Source organism: Acinonyx jubatus, chromosome B1, assembly GCF_027475565.1.
Source record: "Acinonyx jubatus isolate Ajub_Pintada_27869175 chromosome B1, VMU_Ajub_asm_v1.0, whole genome shotgun sequence".
In the NCBI taxonomy this organism is placed as follows: domain Eukaryota; kingdom Metazoa; phylum Chordata; class Mammalia; order Carnivora; family Felidae; genus Acinonyx; species Acinonyx jubatus.
Genome location: NC_069382.1, coordinates 144126069 through 144141657, shown reverse-complemented (window position 1 = coordinate 144141657; position 15589 = coordinate 144126069). Strand labels below are relative to the sequence as shown.

The 15589-nt window shown below is 35.0% G+C and overlaps 1 protein-coding gene across 2 annotated transcripts in view; it reads left to right on the top strand.

Moving 5' to 3' along the window:
* Positions 1 to 15589, top strand: part of NPFFR2 (neuropeptide FF receptor 2) — a 94216-nt gene that overhangs the window by 51731 nt on the left and 26896 nt on the right. The window lies entirely within an intron of this gene.

The window sequence follows — 15589 nt, the reverse complement described above, 5'->3', positions numbered from 1 at the left end:
CAAACCACACATCTGATAATGTTATGTATCCAGAATATATGAAAATCTTCCAAAACTAAATATTAACAAAACAACCCAGTGAAAGCTTGGCAAAAGATTTAAGTGAACACTTTACTGAAGAAGATATATACATAACAAATAAGCACATGGAAAGATGCTCACCATTATCATTAGGGAAAGACAAAACCACACTGATGTATCTCTACATACCTATTAAGATGGCTAATATTTTTAAAAATGATAATACCAAGCGTTAATAAAGATCCAAAGCAAGCAAAATCCTATATTGTGGTTGAGAATACATAACAGTACAACTATTCTGGAAAACTGTTTGGCTGTTTCTTATAGATATGTTTACCGTATGACCTAATAGTTCTACATGTAGGCATTTATCCAAGTGAAATGAAAACCTTTATTCGGACAAAAACCATAGAGAAATGTTTATAGTGTCCTTAGTAGTGGTTGCCTCAAACTAGAAAAGAAACTTCAAAACTAGAAAATAGATAAATGTGGGATGGGCAAAATAGGGAAAGGGGTGGGAGATACAGATTTTCAGTTTGGAATGAATAAGCCACAAGGAATAAAAGGTACGGCATAGGGAATAGTCAATGACATTATAATAGCTTTGCATGGTGACAGATGGTAGCTATACTTGTGAGCACAACACAACATATAGAGAAGTTGAACCACTATGTTGTACACCTGAGACGAATGTAACATTGTGTGTCAACTCAAGAAAAATTGTTTTAATGTGGTGCATTTGGGGTGCCCGAGTGGCTCAGTTGGTTAGGCTTCTGACTCTCAATTTCGGCTCAGGTCATGATCTCGCAGTTTGTAGGTTTGAGCCCCGCATCGGGCTCTGACGGTGCAGAGCCTGCTTGGGCTTCTCCCTGTTCCTCTCTCTGCCCCTCTTGTTATTTCTCTCACACTCTCTCAAGATAAATTAATAACTTAAAAAAAGATTTAAAAAATGTGATACATTCACACAGTGGAATACTACTCAACAAAAAAATAGTTCAGTAGTTGCAACAATATGGAAAAATTTCAAATGTATTATGCTAAATTGAATGAAACGACTCAAAAGGCTACATCGTATAATACCATTTTTATGACATTCTGGTAACTGGAAAACTGTAGGGACAGAAAACAGTGGTTGCAAGTGACGGGAGCTGAGGAGGAGAGATTGACTACAAGTGGTGCATGGAGGCATTTTATGAGCTATTGGAGTTGTTCCGTATCTTGATTATAATGGTGGTTCACGACTGTGTACATTTGTCAAAAGTCACAGAACTGTATACTAAAAAGGTAAATTTTACTGTATATAAATTATTTCCAGCAAATGAAAAATAAAACCCACATCTAATCCAATGACCTTACCATCCTGTTATTATTCATACACCCATTAGGTTCTATTGTCTACACTTGATTCCATGTCATTTGTAAGTTCCTTATAAATACTTAACTAATTTATTCTCTCTACTATTTTTTTAATTTAACTTTTAATTTCAGAATCATTGTGGATTCACATGCAGTTTTAAGATCTCTCCACAGAGGGGTTTCATGCATCCTCACACAAGTTCTACCAGTAGTCACATCTTACAAAACTACAAAGTACAGTATTACAACCAGGACTTCGACATTCATAGAGTCAAGACACAGATGCTTCTATCCGTAAATACACAGACATTTCCATCCATGTTGCACTTTGACTACATCTACGTCCCTCTTACCTGTACTGCTTCAACCCCTGGCAACCACCAATCTGTTCTCTCATTCTATAATCATGTTATTTCAAGAATGTCATAAATATGATACCACACAGTTTGTAATTTGGGGATTTCCTTTTCACTCAGCATAATACTCTGGGGATTTATCCAGGTTGTTGTTATCTACCAATGATTCATTTCTTTTTATTGCTAAGTAATATTCCGTGATTTAGATGTATCGTAGTTTAACAATTAGCTCTGTTTACTTCTAGGTAGATATAGAAGTCCAGGTTTCCCACTCAGGGTGAGTCCAGGGGTAGATGGGTGGTGGTTATTGCTCAGTAGGGGTGGAAGTCCTAACTGTCCAATAGACCTCTGTTGGTACCTTCCAGACCATGAGAGCTGTGTTTGTCTCATAACTGCTTCCCAGTAGCCATCACTGACACTGGATGGGGAGGACTTGTTACCACTTGGCAGTGATGAAAGTCCTAGCTCTCTTAGTTTCCTCTGATGCTACCATGGTAGAGGGTGGAGATGCCTTGATAGAAGTTTGGTCCACCCTCTTGTCCTTTGCTGGTATGAGTATTGATGGAGCCTCACTTTTTGTGTGTGTTTTTGTCTGGAATAGGGTAATGAGTGTTTAAGAGTTTGTTGTCACACTATTCTGTCCCATTTTTGGTCCTTTGGCTAAAAAGAGCAGACCTTTGAGCACCCATTGGCATTTCCAGTTTGCGTGGTTCTTCAGCTTCAAGTCTGAAATCTATGAAACACAAAGAAAACCCAGAGAACTCTCCACCATATCGTTATGGTGGAACTCTCCACCTCCATCATTATCATCCAAATATCTCCGCCTGCCCTGCCTTCTTCTCTCCACTATTCAGAATCTTCTTGTATTTGCTTTATGTAATGTCCAGGATTTTTAGTTGCTTTTAGTGGGAAAAATAGGGGAAAGATGCATACTCTGTCTTCCCAGATGCAGAAGCGCTTTCCTAGTTTATTCTCTTGGGAAGAATTCTGAATACAGTTAGAACCAAATGTCTTTCTACTTTGTGTCTATACAGAATAGCCTGATTTTGCTGGAGGAAAAAAAAATCATACAATTACATAACTAATCATTTAATTTCATTAATGTAGACTTGGCCTTTGCCTTCATTCTACATTTCTTTGTAAGCTCTATTTTTCTCTTTTTTAGATATCAATTTCATAACTTCTCTTCCCTCTTTGAATCTCTAGTAAACTTTTCTCCCTGTACTTTGCTCTCAACTGGTAACTTTATTCACTCACACTGTACTTTTATCCATTCTAATAATATGTATAAATATCTAAGAATATCCATAAATGAGAACATGTCTTAGAATTAGTGATGCCTAACAATCAGCAAGATGACAGCCATAATATAGTTGTCATTGGTGACATTGGACAGTATTAGCTATTCATACTATTGTCGTTTTTCTGTCTAAAAGTATGCTATTAATAAACTCAATATTATAAGGGGTAAAAAGTATTGAATGTTTAATTTTCAACATTTTTTCTTTCTTGGCAGTATATAAAATAAAGTTGCATCTTATAATTTACAGTGTCTTGCATTTGATGAAACATAATGTATTTTAAAAAAAAAATTTAATGTTTATTTTTGAGACAGAGAGAGACAGAGCATGAATGGGGGAAGGTCAGAGAGAGAGGGAGACACAGAATCTGAAGCAGGCTCCAGGCTCCGAGCTGTCAGCACAGAGCCGGACACGGGGCTCAAACTCACAGACCGTGAGATCATGACCTGAGCCGAAGGCCGACGCTCAATCGACTGAGCCACCCAGGCACCCCAGATGAACCATAATGTATTATAAAATTATAAGCAGTCTGAGGTGTTGCCCCATTTGCATAAATACATATTTCTATATAGATAGATAAATGGACAGACATATGCATACTTAAAACACATGAGGTGGCTAAGTCAGGGAAAAGAGTTTTATTTATACCCATGGAAAGACAACAGGCAGATTAACACTGCAACATAGGTCCCCTGTGCCCAGCAAGTCTGTGGATTGGCACAGTGTGAGCCAGATGGAGATATGACCTACACAACTGGCAGATTTAACTTAGTAGGTGAAGGGAACAGAAAAAATGAATATTTTTCATTTATAAAGAAAAAAAAATCCCTGCAACCCCCCCCGCCCCCCCCATCTCCTTGTGAGAGAGTCTTCTGAAGATGTAATGGAAAGAATCTGTGCTCTAGCTCTTTTATATATAAATAAATCTTTTTAGGGGTGAAATAAGTCCAATGTGTTCAGCATTCACAACTTAGAGATGTCACCAAGGGCCTGGGATTCATCTATTTTGAAGTGTAAACACCTGGGAGGGTTACACTAAAGTCTTCCTGGAAATCTCTGGGATAGCTCAGTCACTTTTGGAGTTAACATAAATGCCTATCCCATGGTATAACCATTTGGCTCTTGGAGAGATACTAGAAGACTTATTAGTCTTTTGTATGAGAGCAATTAACTTCATCAGAAAAACAAATGACTACAGACCTAATCTAATGATTCTAGATGAAGTAAAAGCAAACATTCTCAGTATTTATACTATATACATTTCTGTTTCAGAAACCTAAGGCATTTTAACAGAAACATTGAAAAACCCAAGGAAGATTTATTTTCCCACAGTTACGTAATGCTAAAATGAGAATCTATCTCAATTTCATCTATAGTTCAAAGATAGAACATACCAATTTGTTCCAATGCCAGCTTTATTAAATTGGGAATTGTGTTTCCTAGAATCTCCTCACCTGTATATTTCTACTTTAGATTTGGATAAGAGAGAAAAATCTCATGAAATTAGGGAAGTTAAAGGGAAATAGTAACCATTACTCTTGGAAGGACCTACGAGTGAGAGGCAGTGGCAAATAGTTGGAGACATGCTTAGCTTTTGCTCACTCTCCTCGGTTCCAAATCAAACCCTTTTCCCAACTGCTGACCCTGAGGACCAACAGAGGCAGTAGACACACGGAGACACCAGCTTCCCATATAATTCCCTTTATACAATCTTTGTAAAGTTGTTGAACTTGCTTGGCTTCCCACGTGTCCTCTGCACCAGTGCTTAAGGATGACAGTTTAGTGACATTTAATAAAGCCCATATCACGTGGTTCCTCCTTCTGTACTGAACCCTTATTGATATACCCCCTAACCAGGACAAATAAAGGGGATGGCTAATAATTGGCCTAGTAATTCTTTGTTGACCTCCCACTACCCACCTCTGAAAATTTTAGAGTCTCAGAATTCAAGGAACAATTGGAGATGGAATTTTGCTGGAGAAAAATGGCATAGAGATGTGGCATTTTCCTTTGTTTACTGTTCTCCCATCCCACTACTAAATACACATACACTTCATAAGCAAGAGATGGGTATATTCCTACTAATATCAACCCTACTCGGGGAGTGAGATGGAGGCAAGAGTGAATTTAAGGAGACTACCATGGGTTTGAGACTAAAGACTTGTAACTGACTCAGACTTAATGGGCAGGAGGCTGGTTGATGCTGACTACGGTAGCAAATAGATGACTGTGTTTGGAAAGTAACTGTACTCCCAATACAACTTCAGTAAGGATACATGTTTCCCAGGGAACAGAGAGAAAAACTGTGGAGACCCCAGCATGGGACTAGTTTAGAAATAACTTCTTTCAAGACAACTTCCTTCAAGGAATAGAGCAAGCTCAATAAAAATATTGGAAGGGTTCCGTCTAATGAAGTAGCTAGAGGAGAGTATCTTCTCTCAAAATTACTTTTTGTCATTGCAGTCAGGCTTTTGTCCTACATACTCTGCCAAAGATAATCTCGTATAGTTTATGCAGAATATCTATTTTGCCAAATCCAGTGACTACTCTTTTGTTCTCATCTTACTCAATATCTTAGCAGCTTTTGAGTATTTGAGATAATTGAATGTTCTCTCCTTCTTGAAATACTTTCCTCTCTTAGTTTTAGAAACATCATACTGCTGGCTTTTTGTTACCTCACTAAGTGCCCCCTTTCCAATCTCCTTCACTGATTTGACCTCCTCTGCCTAAACTCTAAATATTGGAGGACCTTGAGCTTGCCTCTGGACCTCTCTTCTTCCTGTCTACCTTCTTTCCATATGTGACATCATCAGATTCCATAACTTAAAATACCATCAATGTGCTAATAGTTTCCAGATTGGTCTCCTCAGCCCTTGTCTCTTCCCTGAGCCCCAATTCATATAGCCAATGCTTTCCATCTTCACTTGGGCATCTAAAAGGCATCTTCTCTATGATATGTCCAAAACAGTACATGCTTACTAATTTAAATAAATATTGCTGCATCCCATTCATTTCTCAGGCCAACCCAGAGTCTGTCTGCTTGTTCTAGTCTTTTCTACCCAAGTCATATCCAATTCATTGGCAAACAGAATTAGTACTACCACCAACAAAGATCACCAATCCATCCTTCTCTCTCTATTTGCGCTGCTGTTACCTAATCTAAGGGATCAGCATCTTCTATGTGAATTGGAATCACTTAACTGACTTTTCTGCTTCTCTTCCTGTCCCCTCCTCTGTGCAATCCATTCAACATATAACAGCTGAGAAAATATTACTAAATTGTAAATCAGATTATTTCCTCCCTAGCTTAAAACGCTATTAGAATAAAATTTATTATTTTTACTATGACTTATAAGAATTTACACGATTTTGTCTTTGCCCTCTCGTCTCAATTCCACAAAGGGACAGAAAACAGCATGTTGCAGCTAGGTAACTGCAAATAGTTTATATGGTTGAGGATAAAGTAGGTGGAAATTTGGAAATTGATGACACTGGAAATATATGAGGGGTCAATGTGAGAAAGACATAGGAACTTAGAAGTTCAGATACTCTGAAGAATTTGAGCAATACAATGACTAGATCAAAACTTAAATGAACATTTCTGAGACCAACTGATTGGAAGTAAACCAACTTCTCTTATATAGTCATGATATAAACAATGGTTCAGATTCACCTTTGTAGTAGATGTTCTAAGTGACCCACTCATTCTGTCAGCCCTCTTGTGATTTCAGCAGCCGCTGCAGTGGACAGTTCCTATCACAATATCAGCATTCTAGCTCAATAGTCTGCCCACTCTGGATTCTCTGCTTCAGTGCTTCCCAGGAAGCAGCAGTACTTTCAGCCTGGGAAGCAGACGTTAATGCCCTGATAGGCAATGCTCAACAAGAGTCTGCAGTCAGTAGATAAATCATTTGGCCACCTATTATGCTTTCAACACATTTACTCAGAGAGTCCTCCTTTGTCCACAGTGGAAGCCAGCTTGAGGACTCATCTTTATTGGTTTTTCTTCTTTTACTTTCTTGTTCACCCTGCTCTTTCATTCTTAATTCCTGAAATTTCCTCTTAAATAAACTACCTGCACTTAAGTCCCTGTCTTAGTCTCTGCTTTACATGGAACCCAAGAATGATAATCATTCATTTCTTTATTCAAGAACTATTAATTGAGAACATTGTGTAGTATGTTAAGAAAACAAAATCATTAAAAAGACATCTAATAGGGGAAAGTCTTCTAAGAATATAATTTGAATCTATTGGACAAAAAAGAAACAATATTAACACTCTTCTACATTCTGTAGCCATATCCATTTTTTCCCTAGTTATTATAAGTGACATGAGGTGGTTTTCAGCTAAACATAGAATTATGGTTTGTTCCAAGATTTATTTCTTATGTCATTGCTATCCCAGACTTCTTTGAAGCTAAATAATCTTCAGCTATGCAAGAGGAGAAAAGAATGTGTATTAGGACTAAGGGTTTATGATTGGATTTTGCATTTCAAGATTCAAGATTGGTGGTGGTATTTTTCCCAGCATTTTCATGTTTTGCTCTCCTTCCTCTCTCCTATATGACTTAATCTTTTTTTTTTCTGTTAAAAGTAGATATATGCTATGTTGAGATTATCAGAGCATAAAACATATCCTTTAATTTTAGAGTTGTTTTTGCATAATTGCCTTGGCAAATGGTGTTCTATTACTTTTCTTTTCACTTTTTATTGAGGTAATTACTGATTACGGAGAGCAACTGAATTATGTCAGATTTGATGAACTAAATCCATAAGACAATTTAGACATAAAGAAGTGTTAATCATTATCTAATTAAAAACAAAAGCTTCTGAACCCTCCTACACTACCTTTCACACCATTCTGTAGCATATGATTTCTTAGAGAAAATTAAAACTTTGAGATGAAATTAATGGGTAAAAATCAAATGACCTTTGGTAATTCCTAAAACTACCAGTTTAGATGTACATGCATATTGCCACAGCAGGCCAAAATCTGAGAGAAAAGGATGGAGTAGAAAGGTGGCTTTCCTCATCTTACAAGCTTCAAGAGAGCAGGGGCTGTGTCTGGCTTCCATGATACATAGTAAGATGCTTGATAATGACTGCTGGTTCTCAGTGTGCCCTTATAAGGTCATTGTGAGCATTCTTTACATGAAATAATGCATATAGGATTATTGAGTAGCAAGTACATAGTAAGTAGCAAAATCAATGTCTTTTCCTTGGCATCCCCAATTTCTTGTTTGGTCATCAAAGTGTCAATTATTGCTCTCAATTGAAGTTTAAAAGTAATTTTAAGAAAACAGTCCATGAACTGGCTTAGATAGGATACAAAGATTTAGGCCTCTTTTGCTGTGCAATAGGGAAAAGGTCTTAGCTTTTGAAGCCCTCAAATCTTCTAAGTCAGTAATACTTTAATGGTCCAGATCATGGGCGTCATTAACAACTGTTTCTGTAGGCCTGACTATAGGCAGGCTACGTAATTTGAGCTGTTCTTGGCATCTGTATGTTCTATTTAGGCCTTTCAGCATGTAAGTTGATAAATTGACAATTAAACATTAGTTCTTAATTTTAAGCAAGGGCATTCTGGATACTGAGATAGTGTGAAGTAATCTACGTGTTTTCTGATTTTCTAACTAATTACAAGGGAATGATCTTATGTCTATTTACTTGAACATTTTAAACTGGTTAGCAGAGAAAAAGTTCGAAATTGATTCATTGCATTAGCTCTGTTTAGTATTCAGGATACTTTAAAATCACTTTATTCCAATTGTATGCTATTCATCAAAAAATGGATTCTCTTACAGATATTTTGGAAGAGTGTTAACAGCTTACTGCTAAAGCAGGGTAAATAGCAAATTGTCGGTAGAGACTGAGTTGAATATAAACAGTGTAAGATGACATGCTTAAGAAAGAGTTATAAAGCCATTGGGAACAGAAAAATATATCTTTTAGATGACTAAATTGTTGATAAATTTTGGTATGGTATTTAATTACAAACAATAATTTTACAGATCTGTAATTTGCTCATAAACATTGTTAGAAAAATTGGGAGAAAAAATAAAACTTAAAAAACAATTATTTAGCGTCAGAAGAGTGTTAGGCCCCATCAGAAATGACAACTGGAGTTTGAGAGGTTATTTCATGCTAACACTATTTTGTTGATGTGCATGAATATTTTGATATGTGGATTGTGCCCCGAAGGTACGTGGCAGCTTGTAGGAGTTTGAGTTTTAACACTCATCTCTGATCACTGAAAAATCTGAGTTATGCGACACACAGTAGCTTGCTAGAAATATGTCTAAGACCCCCTAGAGATTCTGTGAATTGTTTTACTAAAAGCTTTGTTTGCTGCTGTTGCTAATGCGCTGGGAAGAAAATCAAAACAACATACAAAAAAAAAAAAATCCAGGACCCTTGGTGTTTCCCCTGGAAAGACAGATAATATGATTTTTTATTGCCTTCTACTTCCAGAGATTGTTGCAAGGGCAGACAAACCAATCTAAATATGTAATCTAGAAAAAGTTTTATTAAAATTTTAAATTTTGCTGGTTATTTGAGTTGCTAAGTGTTAGTAAATGATCAAGCTTTAGTGAATGATTCTCTTGTTTATGTAACCTTTTTTCAGTTGTGACTGGTGGGGACCCCTCTAAAGAATCTAGAAGAAGATTCAGAGAAATAAGCTAACTTTCTGAATAAAAAGCTAACAAGGATTTGAGAACTTCCCCTAGGCTGAGGATAAAAGGGATGTGTTTGTTTTCTTGGAGCAGGTGGCTAGGATTGTGGGAAGAGAAAACTGAAGGGACTGAATGGTGAGAGTAAGAGCAGTTCCTACCAGTTGTGGTTACAGAAAAGGAATTACCCCTGAGGGAAAAACCTTTTCATGGGGGACATGGCTGAGAGAGATAATATTTTTAAATAAAATGAATCTTGGGTGGTGGGGGGGGGGGGGAGGAAAAAAGGGGAGGGAGAGAGCCAAACCATAAGAGACTCTTAAAAACTGAGAATAAACTGAGGGTTGATGGGGGGTGGGAGGGAGGGGAAAGTGGGTGATGGGCATTGAGGAGGGGACCTGTTGGGATGAGCACTGGGTGCTGTATGGAAACCAATATGACAAAATTTCATATTAAAAAAAAAGATTCCACATATAAGAAAAAAATCACTATGTTGTAACCTGAAACTAATATAACATGTCAACTATACCCATATAATATTTTAATTAATAAAAATTCAAATATTAAAAATGAATAAAAGGACATGAAATATGAAAAAATAACAAAATTAAGACTTTATTGCAAAATACATAATATGTAAATACTTTTTTTTTTAAAGACTAACAATCTGAGCTCATACCTAATTTCTGAATTTGTACCTTCAGAAATATTGAAATATTTTGATCCCTAAAAATAAGTTTAGGTCATTTATGCTTGAAGTCCAATTTCATACTTTATATGTAGATTTGATATTTAACTTAATAATTCTGCTCAGCTAATGTATTTTCAGCATTCCACATTCTGTACTCCAAAAAATTAGTAAATTTTCATTCCAAATGTAACTATAAGAAGTATATGGAAAACATTAAGAAATAAAGAACGTAGGATTTGGTCTCCATAATATACAAATTAAGAAACTGCTTACTTCTAGCTGAGTCAGTCACACAAGAATTGAATCAGTAACTTAAGAATTGTAAAGAAAACTGTATAATCTCTGGATTCAGACACAGTTGAATTCAAATTTTGGCTCTTTTGCTTAATTCCTGTGTGATGGTGTTTTGAGTTACTTACTCTTCTTAACTCTGTCTTTTCATTTATAAAATAGGGATAATGCATGAATTTCAGAATTGCTATGATTAAATGAAATAATAACTGTATAGCAGCTAATACGTGGCTCAATAGAATTTGTCATTACTATTAACTTCCTATCTCTGACAGTAATAATAATAATAATAATAATAATAATAATAATATATATTTTTCCAAATTGCATACATAACAAATCATCTTCAAACTAAGATAGCATACGAAGGTTTGCTTGACTTTGTTTTCCTTTGCATACCATTAATAGCAGATTGAGTTTTGGTAACGAAGTTTCCTATTAATATAATTTCTTAATTTGTTTAACATGTATAAAATATGTCATCCAAACACAGAGATAATTATGTTACAATTGAACATGATGAATAGCAGAGAACTGAAAGTAATACAAACTTCAGAAATGTTTTGTGTTGTTAGAACACTAACCAGCAGGAAGATGCTCTATTTTAGGTCTGTTATCATTTCAAATCATCCAGGCAGAACTCAGAGGTCTGAGAAGCATCTTTCCATGCGTTTTCCACTCTTATACCTTTATATTGAGAGAAATAGTTCTATTTTCTTGTCAATGATAGTATCCAGTTGCTAAAATATAATTACTTGCAAACAGTCTTCAAGAGTTATTTTTTACCTTATAGGAAGAAGAAACATCTGTGCTATGTCCATTTACTTACACATAAAATAATAAATTTCCATTAGGAAAAATAAAAAAAAATGCTTGGTCACAAGAGTCAGTCTTTGTTCTGCACATCACTTCATTTTATGTTAACAAATTTATTTAGATAATTCACATACCATGAAATTCACGGATTTCTGCTTTTTACTTCCTGAACAAGATCTACCTAAGATTCCAGAGATAAAAGCTAAATAAATATATATTGAATACTAAATCCATTAAAAAAAAAAGTCTGGAGTAGAATATAGTAGGTGCTCAGGAGGAGACAAATATTTACAACATTTTTTTCCCTTCAAGGCATTAATGTTTAAGGGAAATAGACATATGTACACAAATATTTAAAATATCGAAACATAATTATATATATGTATATATATGTGTGTGTGTGTGTGTATATATATATATATATATATATATATATATATATATGGAGAGAGATTATTTTCAGTGACTAATAATCAAATACCTGGCACAAAAACTGAGTTAGGAATTTGAGGGAAAAATACATATTTCACACTAGGTTAGTCAATGAGAATTTCCTAGATAAGATTTATGTTGGGAGTTTAAAGGAGGGAAAGGATGAGGGTATCTTACCCATCTTCCTGAGTGAAGATGAAAGAAGGCATAAAATCATGAACAGAAGCAAAGGAGTGGAAAACAAGAGGACATCCTCAAGGAACAGTATGAGGAAAAAACCCAGTTCCTCTTAAGGAAAACTATAATATATTCTCCGACTAGGATAGTGATGAGTAAGATTGTTAGCCAGCACTTCCACAAAAACCACAGGATGTATAGCAGTTTCCTGAAATATTGCATTTTCACAGGAGTAAGCTAATTGAAAATTATTTTCATTTTTTAAAAACTCGGATATGCAGATACACTAAATATTATTTTCTAAGTCATTTTAAGTGTTTCAAAAATGCACAAATTCCATGCATATGGGCTCATTCTCTTAACCATTTGAGTTCTTGAGTAGAGAAACTGGAGTATTGAGAATTGAAGGAGATGAGGCTGAGGAGACCCATTGGATTCACCTTGGGGAGGAACTTGAGTGCCAGGTAAGTAGGTGGACTTCACTCAGTAGTTTTGAGAAGCCTTTGAAAAAAGCTAAACAACTAGGGAAACGTGAAAAATAAAAGTACTTTAGGAAATTACAATGGCAACTTAATATACAGGATGGATGAACTAGGAGAGATTATAGGCTGAGACCAGCTTAGAAGATGCAAACACCAATGATTGATTGAGAGTCGCACTGCTGTGAGAGCCAGTTCTGTGATCTGATTCATAAAAACTAGGGTCCTTTCTTCTTGACTGTTAAAGATTAGAGAACTCATTTCATTGGGCCCTACAATTACTAATTTAAAATCTAACAACTGTTGGTAGTCAAAGGGAAATATTACAAAGGCAGTAGCCTTGCCTTTAAGGAAACACAGTGACACTAAGTGATAGTGCCATGTTATTTTTAAACTGTTATTTCTAAACAAATGGAAAATATTACCCACTAATAATCTGTGTTGAATATCAGAAAAAAGTGCCTTCCAAATTTTATCAGAAGTCATTCAAGAAATACATCTCATTTTATATGAGACATTAAAGTAGAGCCAATCATAAGCTACCCTAAGTCACAAATGTTCATATGGTCATCTATTTTAAGAAAAATATCAGACAATGTTTTGAAATCATTCTCAAAAAGTTAACTATTCCTCAAAAGGCGGTAATGTTTTTAAGCATTCCTGGCAGAATATTTAATGAGCAGTTTAGCTGTGGTTCCTTAGCAGAATGAAGAGGTCTTGGAATGGTGAAAACTATGAGGAAGTAAGTGGTAAAGTCACATTTCTGCTCAGGAGGATCTCTGTTATAACCACATAAGTCTTCTGCCATATTTAATTCTCTCCATTTCTGTAGATAGTAAAACATTCTTTCACAGGAAGTAAAGAAGCTACCATGAAAGTAAAAGGCCTTAGGGTACCACATCAGGCCTGTTTCCCTTGATGATAAGTCTGTTATTTGGGGCTTTTATTCATCTTCTTTGGGGCATGGAACATTATTTCATAAGATATCAATTTCTTGAAGCCGCCAGGACAGCTAGGACAACATATAGTCTGGCTATTTCTTTTTTACAAAGGCTTACATCATGATGTATGGTGAAATCCCTGGTTGAAAGTGTGGAATGTTTATATACATTTCTGAAGAGTGGTAAACTATCTAGTTTCCATATTCCTGTATTAATTTTCCACTCAAATCATCCAAGACTCAAATCTCATAACCCCCAAAGCCTATGCGGCTGAGAGTGGAATAAAGTGGGCCAGGGATGCCTGAGACTAGTTTCTGCTCTTGGTTCTTCCCTTGTGCTTCCCTTCAGATGGTCTTTCCAGAAGATAGAAGTATCATTAACTCCTGGAAATCAGTTCTTCCTTCAAAATGGTTACAAGCATAAAACCAGAAGTGTGCTAATAATATCAAAGGGATATTCAAGTTAAAGAGGGTTTTATATGCGATGTATATATTCATAGGACATTGTTAGGTGACACAGGAAATTGGGAAATCTGTTATCTTTCTGTAGTCCAAATATTTAAGGATAGATTATAGAAACATGTAGGAAAGAGTTGTAAACTACTGTAGTACAATGCCAGCTTTTTGTCAGATTTTAAAAGTGTATGAAGTACTGACAATTGTTATGATTCATATTTAATATTTTCAAAGGCTATATAATTGATGTATCTGAAAATTTGTCACTTAATTTTCAACATAATATGTATACTTTGACAAGTAAATTTAGGTGTTCAGAAAGTAAACAAAAAGCAACCAAATTTCTTCAGGATTCACAAGAGCACATGTATTTGAGTATTACTAATCATAATATGAAGGAAAATTAGTGAAAACTCAGATTTCAGATAATACCATTTCCATTTTAAAAGGCTTCTTTGAATGAATAATAGAGAAAGAAAAGACATACAATTAAAATAATAAAATACAAAATATATTTTAAATTCTATAAAATGTATGTGGATACTTACATGCTTCCAGAAAAAAAATATTTTACAGGAAATACAAAGAAATAATAGATTTTACTACATAAACATCTGAATTTTTTAACCTAAAAACACTGTAAAAATTAAGTGCTGGCTGAAAATGGCAAATGAAATATATATAACAAATGGCAAAATGTCTAATAAAAAAGCTTTTACGAACCATTAACAACCAAAAAAATGAATATTCAATATGAAAAAAGACAAAAGAAATAAGCAGTTCACCTAAAAACAAATTCCAAAAATATGGAACTAAAGTTCAACTTTATTAATATATTTTTTAATTTAAATAAGGAGTTAACCATTTTTAAATATAGTAAATTGGCAAAATTTAAAAAGTAGTGGGGGGTAGAATTTTAGTGCCTAGTATTGGCAAGACAGAAGGAACATTTTTCGGCACCACTGAAATGTGAATTAAGGTCAGTGTCTGAATAGACAATAAATAATATTTGTCAGGAGCAAAAAATGACCATGATTTTTTATCTATTATTCCCATTCTAAGAATATTCTAGAAAATTCTAATAAGTTATAAAATATCAATATATTACTTTAATGCCAGAAAAGCTGGAATTTTTTAAATTGTCCAATACCAGATGATAGGTTGAATAAATTGAAATACATCTTGTAACAGATCAATAGTCACCAATGAAAAATTATTCTTGGACAGAGTCAAAAAATTATTTTTGACTATGAACAAAAATGTATGGTATATCCTTAAGAGACAAAAATAATATAAACATGTTTTTAGTATAATTCCGATTTCAAATATGAGTGTAGCTTGCTAAGATATTCACAGATCCTCACGCCTTTGGGGTTTATCCTTCTGTTAATTATGGAATGGAATGTGAAAATGAAAGTATTTCGGGGGTTCCTGGCTCGCTCAGTCACCAGAGCATGCAACTCTTGATCTCAGGGTTGTGAGTTTGAGCCCCACATTAGGTGTAGAGATTGCTTAAAAACAAAATCTTAAAAAAAAAAAAAAAAAAAGACATAAAGGAACGATTCTGGTTTTAGTTCCAGGTAAAACCCCCGGACAACTATGT